Source organism: Miscanthus floridulus, chromosome 13, assembly GCF_019320115.1.
Source record: "Miscanthus floridulus cultivar M001 chromosome 13, ASM1932011v1, whole genome shotgun sequence".
NCBI classification, from domain to species: Eukaryota; Viridiplantae; Streptophyta; class Magnoliopsida; order Poales; family Poaceae; genus Miscanthus; species Miscanthus floridulus.
Genome location: NC_089592.1, coordinates 82,732,086 through 82,751,171, shown reverse-complemented (window position 1 = coordinate 82,751,171; position 19,086 = coordinate 82,732,086).

The following is a 19,086-nucleotide window of genomic DNA, read 5'->3' as shown; positions in this document are numbered from 1 at the left end:
CACATGAAGGGGTCCTTAGTCTTCTCGTGGATGCCTCATTCTGTCTTGTTGGTAACACATCGTGGGGCTCATATGCCGTCCCGGGCGAAGGGTGGAGGTCTTAGGTGTGTGTGTGCCATGCTGATCGACTTTTGTATTTATTGATATGTTAATTAATAATTTCTTTTCTTTTTGGCCTTTTTCAGTTATTTCGGTTCCCGTGCCTTGGCTACTGTTTCTCGAAAAACAAACTGTCGTGACGGTTGAGCGAACCATCGCGTAAGTTCCTAGGGCCGCATTCCGCCATCCTTTGTTTGCCGCTCGAGAAAAGGAGCTTTCGCCTTTGTGCTATTCGCTTCTTCAAGTGTGCTAGCTTGTTGCTTGTTCTTGCCGGGACTCCAGTCTTCGCCATTCTTCTTCGCAGGTTTGCTTTCGCTCTGAGTTGTTCGTTTTACTTTTGTATTCCATTTCGTTGTTGTTTACTGTTTTATTATTGTGCTCTTTTCGCTTCTTTACTATTTTTGTTTTTGCTCGGTTTTTTGTATGTTTTTCGCTTCGATAGATGTCAAGTGAGTCATTGTCTGGCGATAATTCACCCAGCGGGAGCTCATCTGACGGTTCTAGCTCGGAGTCCCGCACACATTCGCGAAGCGGGTCCAAAAGGGTGCCATCTCGCATGCCGAATACACAAGACATCGATATGGCATTAGAACATCCGGGTCCTTGCCGCTTTGACGCTGGCGAAGAAACTGATGTTGATGTTGAGATTGTGGACGAGGGCGAATAGGGCGAGACCACATGCCCGGTACCTACGCCGTCAAGGGTCAATCAGATCTTGAACCTGCCACTTATCGGATCGGCCGCTCCAGCTTGACGGAGGCGGTTCTTGACGAATATGTTGTGTCGGGTTCATAAACCCGGGGTCCCTCATGAACGTGCTTCCCAGCAAATGCTCGGCCCAGCAGACGATGTTGCGAACAACATGCAACTCCTGGGCCGACCCAAAAACCTAACGATAGGCCAGGGGCAATCCAGTCTCCGACCGGAAGGCCTGGCCAAAAAGGACCAATGCCCGCCTTTGACTCCGGCCCGCCTCTCTGACTGGAAGGACTGGCTAGCTCGCTTCCGACTCCGGCACTCGCTTCCGACTCCAGCCTGTCTCTCCGACCAAAAGGCCTGGCCAAAGAGGAACGATGCTCGCTTCTGTCGCCTTCGACTCCGGCCCACCTCTCCGACCGGAAGGCCTAGCTGAGAAGGGACGACGCTCGCCTTCGACTCTGGCCCACCTCTTCGACTAGAAGGCCTGGCCAGCTCGCCTCTGACTCCAGCGCTCGCTTCTGATTCTAGCCCGCCTCTTCGATCGGAAGGCCTGGCTAAGGAGGAACGGTGCTCGCTTCTGTCGCTTCTGACTCCACCCCGCCTCTCCGGCCGAAAGGCATGGCCGAGAAGGGACGACTCTCGCCTCCGACTCTGACTCGCTTCTCCGATTAGGAGTATGCCGAACCTCTGCTTACAGCTCTTCTTCGACCGGGTGGTCGGATCCAACTAAGAAACGACTGACTGCGGACGCCCGCTCGGTGAAGACCTAGGAAACGGACAGAGCAAGTAAGGCAGGGCGCTCCAGTCAAACCGTAATACCAAGGACCATACCCTGCACACCTGTAGGATAGTACTATCAGGCCATGTCAGAAGGATGCTCCGCAACCTTCTAGATGCGTCAGAATATGAACAGTGTTGTGGGCGTCGACATTTATCCTACAGTATGGTAGGCGTCGACAATTGCCCTACCAGAAGATCACGGTGGAACCAACCACATGCAACCAGCCATCAACAGTGTTGTGGGCGCCGACAAACCACCTTGTACCCGACGGCGTGGGCAACAAGACTAGGCAGCACACACACTCTCTTTCTCTCACACTCTCTCTCTTATAAAACTGTCCCCTTCATCTATAAAAGGGGATGCGCTCTCTCCAAAATAGAGACGATTGATTCAGAGGATTGATTGACATAGACGATTCAAACGAGCAATAGACGCTCGAACACTTAGCGCATGTCGGAGCCCCCGTCACTCTCAGCCCTTCGGTCTAGAATCCGACTGGACCTCTTATACCCCCCATCTTACTCCCTCTCGTTTGTAATCCCACAGCAAACTTTGAGCACCTGGGCTCAGGAATAAAGTCACCGATCGATTCAAGCTAGACGTAGGGCACTTTGCCTAAACCTGTATAAACCCTGTGTCATCAAGTGCTAGGCCACATCCGATCACAACATACGGCAAAACTACAAATATTTACGTGTTGGTCACTTTTTGCATCGACAGTTGACACCATTCGTGGGGAAGACGTCGTATGTTCACGCTTTTGGTCATCGGATATGACTCGCTTTGGCTCACTGGAGGTTCCTGTGCTCCCACCTATTGGGATGTGGGTTCCTCCAGTCATCGAGCCATCCCAGGCCTTCCTTTTTGGAAGCCTAGACTTCATCGCCGACTAGCTCGGCGTGCTTCACCTCCATGAGGAGGCACTAGTCCCGGTGCCCATCGGAGGAGGGGCGCCCTCCGTTGGCTCTGGGCGACTCTTCGGACCCCATTGTGAGTAACATACATACTGTTCTTTACTCGCTATTTAATATTTTCCGCCGACTCTTCGGAGGGACCCCGTTGTCCCAGCCACGATTGCCATACGACCGGTTCCCCTATGGCCTCGTGTCCCCCATGGACGCGTATGCCCGAGGGTTCCGAAGGATGCTGGCGCCGCCCCCTCTCACATCTGAATTCATGAGGATGGCGAGCTATGCTCCTGCTTCTTTCCACGACCTCATGGATGACGAGGTTGAGAGCGATGGCTCCAGCATCGGCAACGTCATGGCACCTAGCCACCCTCTGTCCTAGGAGTACGCTATGGTGGATGCTTCATGAGAGCCGCCGGTGGTGGTGGAGTCTCTACAGACCCACACCCCTCCGGAACCTCGCGCGGAGGCCCTCGCATGTGCGTAGGAGCACGGCGATGAGCTACGACAAAGGCGACAGAATTAGCCGCCACCTGTGCTGACGCGCTCGACGCGACACGCTATGTCCCATGTGCATAACCCGGTTAGCGGCGCCTGGGGTCGCGCTCACCAGGTCTAGCGCAACATCATGGATGGGGGGAATGATCCCCCACAGTTCGCTCAGGCTGGCCAGAATATCATCTCTGTGGCGATGCTTCTGCACGGCCTTCTAGACCCTATCGACCCCTAGGAGCAGGCGGTCCACCAGAACCTTCCGGCACTGGTGGAAACTACCGCCGTTCAACAGGCAGAGAGCTCCGCATTGTGACACCGACTCGTGGCCTCTCTCCCCACCAGGGGAGCCGGGACGCACCAGACGCATCGCTCCATCTGCCCTACATACGCCGGGTGTGGAACAGGAGGCCGCAGCTACACCATGGCCTGACCCGGCGCCCGCTCCACATCGGCCGCCTGTGCGTGAATGCCTTAGGCCAAACCGAGACGCTCGCAGCGTCATCAAGAGCAGGCGTCAGGCCCGGCATGATGATGATGTCCATCGAGCGGCGGTAAGTGTAGGTAGCATGGGCTCCGGCTGGACCATCAAGGGGACTGGTGAGACACACCCTAGGCGTGGTCGCCGACCAGACGACCGGAGTCCCAACCCGGATGGCTTGGGACCATAGGCCTTTGGCCAACGCATCTAGAGAGCATTGTTCCCACAGCGCTTCTGACCACCTACCAACATCACTAAGTATATTGGGGAGACAAACCCTGGTATATGGCTCGAAGACTTCTGGCTCGCCTGCCGAGCCGAAGGAGTGGATGATGACCACTTCATCATTCAGTACCTCCCCATCTCTGTGGGAGAACATGTTGGAGCATGGCTCAAATTCCTCTCGCACGATAGCATCCAAGACTGGGCGAACCTCAAGAGGATCTTCATTGGGAATTTCTAGGGGATGTATGTCCACCATGGGAACTCCTAGGACCTCAAGAGCTGCCAACAGGTGCCCAACGAGTCCCTACGGGACTACATTCATAGGTTCTCAAAGCGGTGCAACTCCCTTCCTGATGTCATCGATGCGGACATCATCAACGCATTCCTCTTTGGGACAACCTGTGAGTCTTTGATTCACAAGCTTGGCTGTCTGAAGCCCCGAACCACCCACGACCTGCTCGATGTTGCCACGAACCATGCCTCCGACAAGGAGGCGGTCGGAGCGGTCTTCAACGGAGGCTGGGACAAGGCAAGGCCAAGCACAAGGATCAAGACGAGGGCCCCTCCACATAGAGTGGCAAAAAGAACAAGAAGGATCGGCGTCGACTGGCCAACTCTGCGTTGGTCGCCGTGGCTGATCGCATAGGAAAGCAGCCCTAGTGGGGCCAGCCTGACCACTTCGACAAGCTCATGGATAGCCCATGCACCAACCACGCCTACCCCGTCAAGCACTTCTACAAGGACTGCAAGCTCCTTAAGCGCTTCCTGTGATAGGTCGGTGGGCCAAAAGAAGGGAAGGGCAAGGACACAGCAGCCAAGAAAGGAGGCACGGCGAGAAAGGATGGGGATAGCTTTCCTAATCTCGAGGAATGCATCATGATCTTCGGGGGATCTAATGCCATCTACTCCAAGCGCCAGCACAAAGTGCGCTACAGAGAAGCATGCATCGCCAAAACAGTCGTCCCTACCTTTCTTCGCTGGTCAGAATCTCCGATCACCTTTGACCAGAGGAACCATCCCTCCCATGTCACCATACTAGGTCGCTAACCGCTCATCATTGACCCCATCGTCCACAAGAAGGGCCTCACCAAGGTGCTGATGGACGGAGGCAGCGGCGTCAACATCCTCTACGTCGACACCCTCGACGCTATGCGCATCCCCTAGTCGGAGCTCCACCAAGTGAGCTCTCCCTTCCACGGCGTGATCCCGAGGACGCAAGCATACCCGCTTAGGCAGATTGACCTACCTGTCACATTTGGCGATCGAGCCAACTTCCGCTCGAAGGTACTTACCTTCGAGGTGATGGACTTCCCGGGGTCTTACCACGCCATCTTGGGGTGGCCATGCTACGCTAAGTTCATGGCGGTTCCCAACTACACCTACCTGAAGTTGAAGATGCCCGGACCGAATGACATCATCACCATGGGTAGCACCTTTTCGCATGCCTACATGTGCGACCATGAGCATTATGAGCTCACCACTGCCATCATCAACTCGCTCGTGCTCCCGCAGCTCGCAGAGCTATCGACCCCAGCAGTCCTGGACTACAACAAGCCAACCTCCTCGACTGCCTTTCGCCCACTCGAGGAAACTAAGGTGGTGGGGATCAACCCCACTGACCCTGCCAAGATGGTGCGGATCAGGACCCAGCTCTCGGCCAAATAGGAATGTGAGCTTGCCGACTTTCTATGCGCCAATCACGATGTCTTCACATGGAAACCTTCTGACATGCCGGGCATACCGTGGGAAGTCGCCGAGTACGCACTACACCTTGTCCTAGGCTCGAAGCCCGCCAAGCAACGCCTGCGTCATTTTGACAACGAGAGGCGCAGGGCCATAGGCGAGAAGGTCGCCAAACTCCTAGCAGTCGGATTCATAAAAGAGGTATACCACTCCGACTGGCCCGCCAATCCTGTTCTTGTTAAAAAGAAGACCGGGAAATGGAGAATGTGCGTTGATTATACCGGCCTCAATAAGGCATGTCTAAAGGACCACTTTCCTTTACCACGCATAGACCAGATAGTCAACTCCACCAGATCACGATGAAAGAGTCCAACTAGCTCGTGACTTTGTTCATCACTCTGTATGGTTCATACTGTTACGTTACCATGCCTTTCGGTCTGAAGAACACTGGCACCACCTATCAATGGTGCATGCAGTAATACTTCGCCGATCAAATCAACCTGCTCGATCATCCTGACCAAGTCAAGCGTCCAAAACCAACAATCACCATCTATGTTGATGACATAGTAATCAAAATGGCTCAAGCTTGTGACATGATCGCAAACTTGGCCGCAACGTTCACGAACCTCCGAAGGTTCAACATCAAATTGAATCCTGAAAAATGTGTTTTCAGGGTTCTAGAGGGGAAGCTGCTTGGATACATCGTGTTCGAACATGGCATCGAGGCCAACCCTAAAAAAATCATGGCCATCTCCAACATGGGCCCTATACGCAATGTCAAGGGCATACAGTGGCTCACCGGTTGTTTGGCCGCCTAAGCCGATTCATCTCCCGGCTTGGTGAATGGAGGATGCCTCTCTACAAGCTTGTCAAAAAGATGGACGCCTTCGTCTAGACTAAGGAAGCACAGTAGGCCTTAGAGAGCCTCAAAGCATCACTGACATCAGCCCCAATCCTCATTGCTCTCAAACAGGGAGAACCCCTCCTCTACGTCGCGACAAGCAACCATGTGGTGCACGCCGCCCTAGTTGTCGAAAGGGAGGAGCCGGGACACCACCTTAAGGTCCAATAACCCATGTACTTCGTCGGGGAGGTACTCACTGACCCCAAGGTTCAGTACCCCTAGGTGCAAAAACTCCTATACCCCATGCTATTGGCAACTCAGAAGCTCCTGCACTACGTCACCGACCACGAAGTCTTGGTCGTCACTTCATACCCGCTCGGAGACATCATCTGCAACCACGACATCATGGGACAAATCTCCAAGAGCTAATGGGCCATGACATTAGGTATATCTCCTGTACCACTATTAAGTCTCAGGCTCTCACAGATTTTGTCACCGAATGGACGGAGGTCCAGCTACCGACTCTGGACGTCACCCATGAGTACTGGATGATGTACTTTGATGGGTCCGTAATGGCGCCCAGCTCAGGGGATAGAGTGGTTCTGATCTCCCCAGATGGGAGTAGGCTCCGCTACGCGATCCACCTCCACTTTTTGGCCTCAAACAATGCCGTGGAAAATGAGGCCCTCATCAACGGACTACACATTGCCATCGAGCTCGGTGCTATGCAACTCTACGTTCGCGGCGACTCGGAGTTGGTCGTCGACCAGGTCATGAAGGAGTCCTCTTGCAAAAGCCACCTCATGGTAGCATACTACCAGGAGGTGCGCAAGCTCGAGGACAAATTCCAGGGGATCGAGCTACACCATGTCCCCTGAAAGGACAATGATGCCGCCGATTTTCTCACAAAATTGGCTGCCAAGTGGGTTCCATCTCCGGATGGGGTCTTCATCAATGACCTTCATGAACCGTCTGCCCGCATCCTAGAAGGTTTGATCTAGACACACCCCAATGCCAACCCGGTGCTCAGGGGCTCCAACCCCGGTGCCCCCATGACGACGACGCCCGCCGACGTCGCCGTGGAAGCACTTAGTCAAACCAACTGGCGAGCACCGCTACTCGCCTACCTCCTTGAGGAGGTTCTCCCACCCAAAAAGACTGAAGCTCAATGGATCACTCGACGCGCCAAGATGTACGTCACGTTCAAAAAACAAACTTTACAAACAAAGTCCGTTAGGAGTACTCATGAAGTGCGTCCCTACCAACCAAGGCAAGCAGCTCCTCCTCGAGGTCCATGTCGGGATCTGCGGACATCATGCAACCCATGGTCGCTGGTCAGAAAAGCCTTTTGCCATGGTTTTTACTAGCCCACCGCGCTATGAGATGTAGAGGACGTCATCCGCAGGTGTGAAGGATGCCAGTTCTACGCTCGACAAACTCATTTGCCAGCATTGGAGCTCCAAACCATCCCCATCACCTGGCCGTTCGCGGCCTGGGGCCTCGACATGGTAGGGCCCCTCAAAAAGGGCCCAGGCAGCTTCACTCACCTACTCGTAGCGGTCGACAAATTCACCAAGTAGATAGAGGCGAAATCCATCACCAACATTCGCTCGGAAGAGGTAGTCAAGTTCTTCCTCGACATCATCTACCAGTTCAGCGTTCCTAACTGTATCATCACTGACCATGGAACTAACTTCACCGAGAAGAAGTTCCTGGACTTCTGTGATGGATACGACATCAAGATCGACTAGGCCTCGGTCGGACATCTGCATACTAATGGTCAGGTTGAGCGAGCCAATGCCATGGTCCTCCAAGGATTCAAGCCATGCATCTTCGACCGACTCAACAAGTACGTCGGGCGATGGGTTGCAGAGGTCCCAGTGATCCTCTAGAGCCTGAGAATGACCCGAACCGATCCACAGAGTTCACACCCTTCTTCCTAGCCTATGGAGCTAAAGCAGTGCTGCCCTCCGACCTCGACCATGGCGCCCCAAGAGTGAAGGCCTTTGACCGTCACCGAGCCATGGAGGCTCAACAAGATGCAATCGACCTGCTCGAGGAGGCCCACGAGATGACCGTCATCCGCTTCGCTCGCTACCAGCAGACTCTCTACAGGTACCATGAGAGGAAAATCAGAGGAATGATTCTAGAGGTCGGAGACCTCATGCTTCGAAGGACCCAATCAACCAAGGAGAAACACAAACTCACTCCACCATGGGAAGGACCCTATACGGTGATCGAAGTGATCCAACCGGGTGCCTACCGACTGAAGGATGACAACGGCAATGTTCTCACCAACACTTGGAACATTGAATAGCTATGTCGTTTCTTCCCTTAAAAATTCGGCCTTACCGCCTTCTTTCATTCAACGTTCGCTCCTACAAAGCACCCCAGCCCGAACACGTTCAGCCCGGGTCGCTCAGGGGCTCCATGGGGGTGCGATACCACCTCTCTTTTTTACTATCATATGGTAAAAACCTTTTTACCTAAACAAAAGGGTAGTCTATTCCTTTAATTACCTTACGTAACTTTGCTTTAAACATTCCAACCGATCACACCCCGCCATGACCTACGGTTACGAGCAGCTGAGCCTTGCGAGCCATGCTCAGGTTCTTAAGGTTGCAGCCTACGGTTCAAATAGGCAAGTGCGAAAAAGAAAGATTAAAAAACAAAGTTATGCTAGGGTAAAAATAAGGAACGGATGGGACAAGCTTCCCCTCACAAAGTGATTCCATCACAAAACGAAGTCAATGTATTCATGGATACAAAAATGTTTACATGGGGACTCCCCCATGAACTTATCCCTTATACATATTGTCTGTTTCTACTTTACATTATATTATGGCTGCCCGATGGCATCGGCTACCGGCTTGACCGGCGAAGACAAGGGCTGCTCGCTCTTCGATGGGGTGACACTCGGTTCGGTCGGAGGCGGGGCGACATTCACTTCCGACCCGGGCTCCGCTCCATCTGCAGGCTAGGCGATGTCCTCCTGGCGTGCGCCTTCGGCCGCGCACGCACGGTGGGCATCCATCACCCACTGCGCGGAGACTTGCTCGGCCACCAACTGTGCATGTGGTAGCAAGCTCTCCCCGAGCGCATGGATGGCATTCGGGCTCCAGCCATCGGCATACCTGCTGCAGATGGCGGTGAAGTCTAGGTCTAGGTGGTGCGTCGCCACCGAAGTTAGCACCCCTGACATCCCTAGAACATCCCATCGGAGATAAGCGCCTGAACTTCATCTAGGACCTCCGCCAGTCGGATAGCGGGCGTGTTGGTGCTTGGCACCGACCCGAACACCACCAAGACGATGACCTGGGCGACGTTGCGGAGCTGGTCGAGCTCCCCCTCGAGAGCACGTTGCTCTTCAAGGGACTTGGCCTTCATATTCTGACCAATCATCGCCTTGGCCATCTCCAGGTCCCGCTCTAGCAAACCAACCTTTCTACCCAGTTCTGGAAGAAGGATGACAAGCTCAAAAGCAAGTTAAAGGAAAAACCAAAAGTAGAAAAGGTACATATCGAGGTGGGTGTTATTGAGGATGGAGAGTCCTTCCTCCTGCTGAGTCACCTACTCACGTAGCTAGGTGTTCACCTCCTCCATCCCAAGCACCTGGCCCCAGAGCACGAGCACTTCCTGGTCAACCTCCAACCGGTCCTTCCGCTCTGACTCTAGGGAACTCTAGAGCACTGCCTCGGTCTCCGCTAGGGACTTCTAGAGTGCCACCATGGTCTCCGCCTGGCGGACCTTCGCCACATCAAGTCCCCACTCAGCAGCGGTCGCTCGCTCCACCGCGAGTAGTTCCCGCCCATGCCTCCATCATGTTGGCCGCCCGGTCTTGAGACTCACGGCGGGCAAACTCTAGCTAGAGCTCAAGCTCGATGACCCGCCATGATGCTGTGGCCTCCCACTCCATCCGAGCATGCTCCTCTCGAAGAAAACATGACTTGCGGCTCGACATCTCCTCCAAGCCCTACAAAGCAAGAAGCAGGCATGCTGAGACAACCGGTGAAAGGCCAAGGAGTCAAGGACGAACACAGAAGACTTACCTCTATGACGTGCGGCAGGTCAACCATAACCGCCTGGTGTATGGACTTGACCCGCTCCAAGGCCTCCTCGAGCTTCACCCTAGTTTGGGCAAGATCGGACTCCATGGCGAGTCCTCTCCCCCCAAGAACATCCTAGAGCTGCACCTCCTGCTCATCCTAAAGGATGAACCATACCTTCCTTGGGTCATCGGGGTAGGGCCACACCAGGTCGGTGGTCACCTCTAACCTGCTAGAACTCCCCGCCAATGACTGGACCACCGCCAGCTCCTGCGACGACGGGATGGCCGATGGCTCCACCCTAGTGCCTACCTCACCAGGCAGGGGATCTCCACCTCCTCGACCTTGTGGCCCACTGATGGTTGCTCTACCTTTGGTCTGGCCATGTCTCCTCCAGACCCTGACAACTCTGACCAGGAGGGCGAGCCATGCATCCCTCCATCGGGCGAGGCAGGGAGCCTGGTCTCCCTCCCCTCTTCCACCATAGCTAGTGCAGGAGGGATCACGGGTCACCTCTGACCTAGCCTCCACCATCGCCAATAGGATCACCACCAACACCATTGCCACTGCTGCCGCCATACTTATGATCAACAGGCAGGGCATAGCCCCTAGAGGGAAGGTCGCACCGCCACCACCCTGCTCTCCCTACCGCTCATCACGACACGCTACAAGGTGGGCCTCCACTCCTCCCACATGGGAGGTGGGGCGATGCTCAACCCCATCAATATCTGACCACTGTCAAACAAATACAGGTCAATCACGCTAAAAAAACTCAAACTATGACATCGAAAAGAAACAAAGCATACCGGGATATAAGTGGCAGGGCTCTAAAGCCCCGACCCACTGGCAATGGGCCCACAAGACGAGGGCCACTCATAGGTCATGAGCCCCGCCCCTCACTTCGACCTGGGGTGGAGTCAACTCGGCCGGCTCCCGATTAGCCCGCGAGTTGCCGCACCCACCGGCTCGAGGCACGCCGACCAAAGCAGCTAGCGAGACGTCCCCCTATTGTGGGTCGCGCGTCGGCCCCGGCCTCGAAGATGTGCGGGTGCATGCCTGCTCCTCCAATCACCTAGCCTGCCCCGCCATGCCCGAAGTAGGTGGGGACAAGGCCAACGATACCTCCGACGGGTACGGCGACTGCGTCCGCTTCGCCTCACGTTTGCCGACGACGTCTGAGCTCACACCATGCTTCCTTGGCACGAGAACATTGCCACACCTCTCTGCATCCCACCCACCACTGGCTGACATGGCCGTACGCTCACGATGCTCCACTAAAGTTACAATGAGCTCCTGGCCTCCCTCATCCTTAGAGGAGATCATGTCGTCACCCATCTCTGTGGGTTCCTCCGACTCGAGCTCTGCCTCGACGTCGCTCCAATTCTCCCCAGCCCGCACGCACTGGGCGATATCCTGCCCCTTCTGGTGCCTCCTCTGAGCTTTCTCAGCTCTCTTATTCTTCCTGCCATCCACAACCTCCTTCAGGGTAGCTTGCCGAGCCACGCCCTCTGACCCCTTCGAAAGATGCGACCGGGATTTATAACCGGTGGGTCCCTGTGAAACGGACGACTTGAAGTCAAATTAATAGGAAAGCAAGATCAAAAGGGACATGGAATAAGGAGAAGAGAACGTACCAAATTGGGCAGCTTCCTGGCATGGAGAGGTCCGGGCTTTCCTTCGAGGGTCTCCTAGGCCTTCAGTTGCAGCACCCGATCGAGTTGGCTCCAGACTTAGTCCTTCGCCAACTCCACTGGTGATGCATGGTCGGGGCCCGGCGGGCTAGAGTACAGCCACATCGGTCATGTCCTTTCCGCTAGTGGGGCGACCTGACGGTGGAAAATGGTGTGGAACACCTACACCCCGTCGAGGCCGTGCTGCAACAGCTTCCGGAGCTTCACCCCGATGATCTCCTGCTTGTTATGCCGGCTAGAAGGGCCCCATGACCAACTCTCCTGCCTCTCCAACCTCCTATCAGTGAACAGCAGGAATGGTGCCTCTGTCGGGTTCCTAATGTAGAACCATTCCCCGTGCCACCCTCGATTGAAGTCGTAGGGGGTGTACGCGGGGTAGGAGTCCGATGCACTAGGCTTCTTTTGTAGGGCGAAGCCCCCAACTAGCGCGGTCCTAGGCGGCTTCCCCTCTGACAAAGCCCACCCAGTGAAGATCCATCGGAAGAAATCCAAGTGCGGCTCCATCCCAAGAAAGGCCTCGTAGACAGTCACAAAGCCAGCGACGTGCTGCACCCCAGTCGAATTAAGGTGCTATAGCTCTAGGCCCCACTCATTGAGGAGCCCGCGTAGGAACCATTGCGCGGGATACCCCAGCCCGCGCTCATGGAAGGCGAGGAAGGAGATGACCTCACCGGCATGAGACCGTGGGAAAGCCTCCACCACAGGAGCCCTCTAGAGAGCCACCTCCTTTAGCGGAAGTAGCCCCTTCTCGGCGAAGGCGGCTAGCACCATCTCATCAATGTTGGATTGCCTCCAACTCGACATGGTGCTCCAGATTCACCAATGGATCTGTGAGTTCTCCTCTCCCTCACTCTACCTTTTTTTCTCCTAGGAACCACCATGACACACAAATGCTCTTGGCGAGAAGGAAGGAGGAGAGGCGGCAGTTGGGGAATAGGTGAAGGAATGGGACAAAAACCCTCTCCCTTCCCCTATTTAAGGAGGGGGCACAGCAGGTGGGGAAAGGCAAAAGATTAGGGTGAAAAATCCTCTCCCTTCCCCCATTCAATGCAGATGGGATGCGGTGGGACGTGTCTTGACCGATGGGATGCATCCTGCCTGATAAGACGGTGCCTGGTTAGACGAGATTTGGCCTAGGCATGGCCCACTACTACCGCACGCCGAGCATGGGAAACAAGGTGCAACCACGTGCAGGCGGCCCTCTGCCTTCCTAGGCAGGACCTAGAAGGGCCCAACAACCTGATCTCCACCCAGGAGAGACCAATGGGCTTCCTGAGTCAATCGGACGGCTTAGGCAAATGCCGAGAGATAGGTAAGGAGCAAAGGGATGCCCCATGTGGGCCACGCCGACTCAGTCATGAACGACGAGCGCGGATCCCATTCAAACATATCCGATAAAAACTCCTCAAGCCTGTCACTCGGGTCATCAAGGTAACTCTACCAATCCCTCTTACTTTGTTTTTTTCTGATGCATGATCATTCATTCCATCCATTCTCATACAGGCATTCACACATTCATTCGATCATCCCATATATTCGAAGCATCGCATATGCAGTTAAATGCATCACAAACGCTCTGTGTTGCGTCACGAAGTGGAAGTTGCCTCATTCAACATGAGCAACAACCGACCAGGGTTCGAAGGCCGGCCCATGAAGGGCTCGAGGTAACCTCGCATCAAACAAAGCTAGGGGAGAAAATGCAGATGTGCCCCAGCGGCCCTCGCCCAATCTTCCCAGGAGCAAACAGGGTCATCTCAACCTTCTCATTCGATCCTAACCTCGAGCCATGCCCATAGAATCTCCATTGAGGGGAGGCCAGCGGGCCACCTAGGTCAGTCTCCGGAATGACCTGGGCATCTGCCAGGACATGGGTTAAGGAGCAGTGGAATGCCACATGAGGGCTATGCCAACCCCATCACGAATGATGGACCCAGATTCCACTCGAACGTGCCCGTTAGTGAGCTCCCCAAGCATGTCGCTCGATGTTGATAGAATATCATCGGCAGTCCACCAAGGGGTATCCCGTGATGGTAGATTTGTTGGTGGCGGTGCGCGTGATCAGGAACCAGATGGTAACACAAGGCGCAGAGACAGCGATTTAGATAGGTTCGGGCCGTCTGATCGACGTAATACCCTACGTCCTATGTCTTTGGTGTATTGTATTAAGATGTAGTAGATAGATCTTGTTGGATCATTGTGTCCACTAGGGGACCCCTGCCTCTCCTTATATAGTCTGGAGGGATAGGGTTACAAGTAAAGTAGCCTATTTGGTACTATACAATGTCTTGCGGTGCACACCGAGCAGCGCCGTGCACGCCTTGATCTCATCGGCCAAGCCACCTCCGATGGTGCGGCCCATGTCTTGGGGGCCATACCCCCACAGCTAGTCCTCGAGCCTGACAGTAGGTGACATTGTCATGTGGTGCTAGGGTCAGAAAGTAGAAGACCAGCCGAGCAGGCAGCCAGTCCCCGGGCGTAGCCTCGAGATGAGAACAAGCACATTCACCGCAAGGTAAAGTGTGCCCACTTAGTCCCCGAGCCTACTGGAAGATGAAGAATGAATCTTGTAGCAGGGTCAAAGAAAAAGAAAGCTTGCCGAAGTCGTCTGACATGCGCGTATCAAGACCCCAGACACGCCACCCAAGATCAGCACCCTGATCCGAACAACATGGAGCAGCTTGATAGCACACTGATGAGACATAGCAAGATCCAAGCACCGAGGAGTCCCCGGCGTAGTTGGTGATGATCGAGCACCGAGGAATCCCCGACGTAGGCGGCAATGTCCGAGCACCGAGGAATCCCTGACGAAGCTAGCGGGGTGTGAACACCGAGGAGCGAGGAGTCCCTGGCGTAGGCGGCGATGTCCAAGCACCGAGGAGGCCCCGGCAAAGCTGGCGATGTCCGAGCACTGAGGAGCGAGCAGTCCCCGGCGTCGCTGGCGATGACCGAGCATCGAGGAGTCCCCGGCGTCACTGGCGATGTCCGAGCATCGAGGAGCGAGGAGTCTCTGGCATAGGCAGCGATGTCCGAGCACCGAGGAGCAAGGAGTCCCTGGCATCGCTAGCGATGACCGAGCACCGAGGAGAGAGGAGTCCCCGACGTCGCTGGCGATGACCAAGCACCGAGGAGCGAGGAGTCCCCGACGTCGTTGGCGATGACCGAGCACCGAGGAGCGAGGAGTCCCCGGCGTCGCTGGCGATGACCGAGCACTAAGGAGCGAGGAGTCCTTGGCGTCGCTGGCGATGTCCGAGCATCGAGGAGCGAGGAGTCCCCGGCGTCGCCGGCGATGACCGAGCACCGAGGAGTCCCCAGCGTAGGCGGCGATGTCCGAGCACCGAGGAGTCCCCGGCGAAGCTAGCGATGTCCGAGCACCGAGGAGCGAGGAGTCCCCGGCGTCGCTGGCGATGATCGAGCACCGAGGAGCGAGGAGTCCCGGCATCGCTAGCGATGACCGAGCACCGAGGAGCGATGAGTCCCCAGCATAGGCGGCGATGTCCGAGCGTCGAGGAGCAAGGAGACCCCGGCATCGCTGGCGATGACCGAGCACCGAGGAGCGAGGAGTCCCTAGCGTCGCTGGCGATGACCGAGCACCAAGGAGCGAGGAGTCCCTGGCGTCGCTGGCGATGACCGAGCACCGAGGAGCGAGGAGTCCCCAGCGTCGCTGGTGATGACCGAGCACCAAGGAGCGAGGAGTCCCCAGCGTCGCTGGCGATGACCGAGCACCGAGGAGCGAGGAGTCCCCAGTGTCGCTGGTGATGACCAAGCACCGAGGAGCGAGGAGTCCCCGGTGTCGCTGGTGATGACCGAGCACCGAGGAGCAAGGAGTCCCCGGCGTCGCTGGCAATGTCCGAGCACCGAGGAGCGAGGAGTCCTAGGCATCGCCGGCGATGATCGAGCACCGAGGAGTCCCTGGCGTAGGTGGCAATGTCCGAGCACTGACGAGTCCCTGGCGAAGCTGGCGATGTTCGAGCACCGAGGAGCGAGGAGTCCCCGGCGTCGCTGGCGATGACCGAGCACCAAGGAGCGAGGAGTCCCGGTGTCACTAGCGATGACCGAGCATCAAGGAGCGAGGAGTCCCTGGCGTAGGCAGCGATGTCTGAGCGCTGAGGAGCGAGGAGTCCCTGGCGTCGCTGGCGATGACCGAGCACCGAGGAGCGAGGAGTCCCCGACGTCGCAGGCGATGACCGAGCACCGTGGAGCGAGGAGTCCCTGGCGTAGGCGGCGATGTTCGAGCATCAAGGAGCGAGGAGTCCCTGGCGTCGCTAGCAATGATCGAGCATCGAGGAGCAAGGAGTCCCCGGCATCGCTAGCGATGTCTTAGCACCAAGGAGCGAGGAGTCCCCGGCGTCGCTGGCGATGATTGAGCACCGAGGAGCGAGGAGTCCCGGGCGTCGCTGGCGATGTCCGAGCACCGAGGAGCGAGGAGTCCCCGGCATCACTGGCGATGACCGAGCACTGATGAGTCCCCGGCATAGGCGGCGGTGTTCAAGCATCGAGGAGTCCCCGGCATAGCTAGCGACATTCGTGCGGTGAAGTGTGCCCACTTAGTCCTCGAGCACGAAGAATCTGAGCGCTGAGGAGTAACCGGCGTAGCTAGCGATGAAGCACGAGTGGTGAACAGTCCGTTCAACTGGTCGGCGACGGAGTCCATGAACCGAGCGGTCCGACCAGTTAATCGGTGGGGAAGCCCGAGCACCAGGTGATTCGATCACCTGGACGATGATCCTACAATGCAAACATGTAGAACGGGTAGTACATGACGCACAAATAAATAAACTCCGGAGAAAAATCAGCAATGGTGATGAAACGGCGTATGCAGTTTGGCGATCAGTTGGCATGAAAATTTATTTATGTTTAATATAAACCGCTTGAACAGTTAGTGTGTAGCTGAGTCTCCAGCCCTAGCTAGCTCATAGTCCATAACATCGAGCGCGGAGCCCGTGCACGTGTAGGACAAACAGGCGTGACCAAGGAGCCGCTGCCGACCACCCATAACGCAGAGCGCGGAGCCCGTAGCACGTGTAGGGAGGAGCCGGAGATAGGGCCGTCTCTGGAGGCGTCCGAGCATCAACATGACTGTTCGGGGTTTCAAAAAATCGTTTGGAGAGCAAATATGGAGAAAACAGTTCGGAGGAACATTATGGCGATATACGGAGATTGGAGAATATTTAGAAGAATATTAAAGCATGACTTAGCTTTAGACAGAACGACTGGTCGGTGGCGTATGGCACTATCTAGTTGGCATTGACAGCGAGCACCTAGCGGGCGGTGAGTTGTTGGTGAAGACGACCTTAGAGGTGGTTCCGAGATCGGATCTGCTATCGCGGGGGCTAGTGTAGCCAGCGATGAATCGTCATCGTGGACCGACATGGATCTCCACGAGATTGATGACGAGAACATGTTGTTGATTTGAGGTCCATCTGGCTCGCCATGGATCAAGCGCACACCCCTACCTGGCGCGCCAAATGTTGATAGAATATCGTCGGCAGTCCACCGAGGGGTATCCCGCGATGGTAGATTTGTCAGTGGGGGTGCGCGTGATCAGGAACTGGATGGTGACATAAGGAGCAGAGACAACGATTTAGACAGGTTCGGGCCGTCTGATCGATGTAATACCCTACGTCCTGTGTCTTTGGTGTATTGTATTGAGATGTAGTAGATAGATCTTGTTGGATCGTTGTGTCCACTAGGGGACCCCTACCTCTCCTTATATAGTCTGGAGGGATAGGGTTACAAGTAAAGTAGCCTATTTGGTACTATACAATGTCTTGCGGTGCACGCCAAGCAGTGCCATGCACGCCTTGATCTTGTGGGCCAGGCCACCTCCGATGGTGCGGCCCATGTCTTAGGGGCCATACCCCCACACTCGAGCCATCGAGGCAAGCAATGTTAGCTCAACCCAACGGGGTAACGCATGGAACTCGACCAACCCCTACCGAGCCCAACGGGGCTTAGGCGCTCAGGTCGCCCGACACTAACTCAGGAAATCAACCGACCGCACAGGTCGCGGGCGGGACAAACATGGGCGAACACCCCGAACGACAGTCTATGGCCCTAGGAAAAGAGTACCAAGATGCTCAGCCTCCAACCAACTCACCAGTCGGACACAGGCTCAGGGGCTACACCCGCGGGTGCGCCCGTGTGCACCCGCCGTCAAAACAATTCCCTCGCTAGCAACATGAAAACCCCCTAGACGATTCTACCCGAATCTCTCGAGGGCTCGAGGGCTACACCCACGGGTGCGCTCGTGCGCACCCACTATCAAAACAAAAGATCCCCTAGACGATTCTACCTAAATCACCCAGGGCTCTGGGATCCTGTCGGGTTCATAAACCTAGGGTCCCTCATGGACTACTTCCTAGCAAAAGTTTGGCCCAGCAGATGACGTTGCGAACAATGCGCAACTCCTGGGCCAGCCCAAAAACCTAACAACAAGCTAGGGGCAATCCAGTCTCCGATTGGAAGGCCTAGCCAAGGAGGACCAACGCTCGCCTCTGACTCTGGCCCGCCTCTCCGACTAGAAGGCCTAACTAGCTCACCTCCGACTTCGACGCTTGCTTCCGACTCCAGCTCGCCTCTCTGACTGGAAGGCCTGGCCAAAGAGGAACAACGCTCGCTTCCATCACCTCCGACTCCAGCCCACCTCTTCGACTGGAAGTCCTAGCCAAGAAGGGATGACGCTTGCCTTAGACTCCGGCCTACCTCTCCGGCTGGAAGGCTTGGCCAACTCGCCTCCGACTCTGGTGATCGCTTCTGACTCTAGCAAGCCTCTTCAACCAAAAGGCCTGGCCAAGGAGGAACGACGCTCGCTTCCATCGCTTCCGACTCTGGTCCGCCTCACCGACCGGAAGGCCTGGCCGAGAAGGGACGATGATCGCCTCCGACTTCAACTCGCTTCTCCGACCAGGAGGCTAGAGCCGACTGGGAAACGACCGATCGGGGACGCCCGCTTGGTGAAGGCATAGGAAACAGACCGACCTCTACTTATAGTACTGTCAGGCCATGTTAGAAGGATGCTCTTCAACCTTCCAGATGCGTTAGAACATGAACAGTGTTGTGGGCGCCAACATTTATCCTGCGGTATGGTAGGCGCCGACATTTGCCATACCAGAAGGTCACGGTGGAACCAACCACATG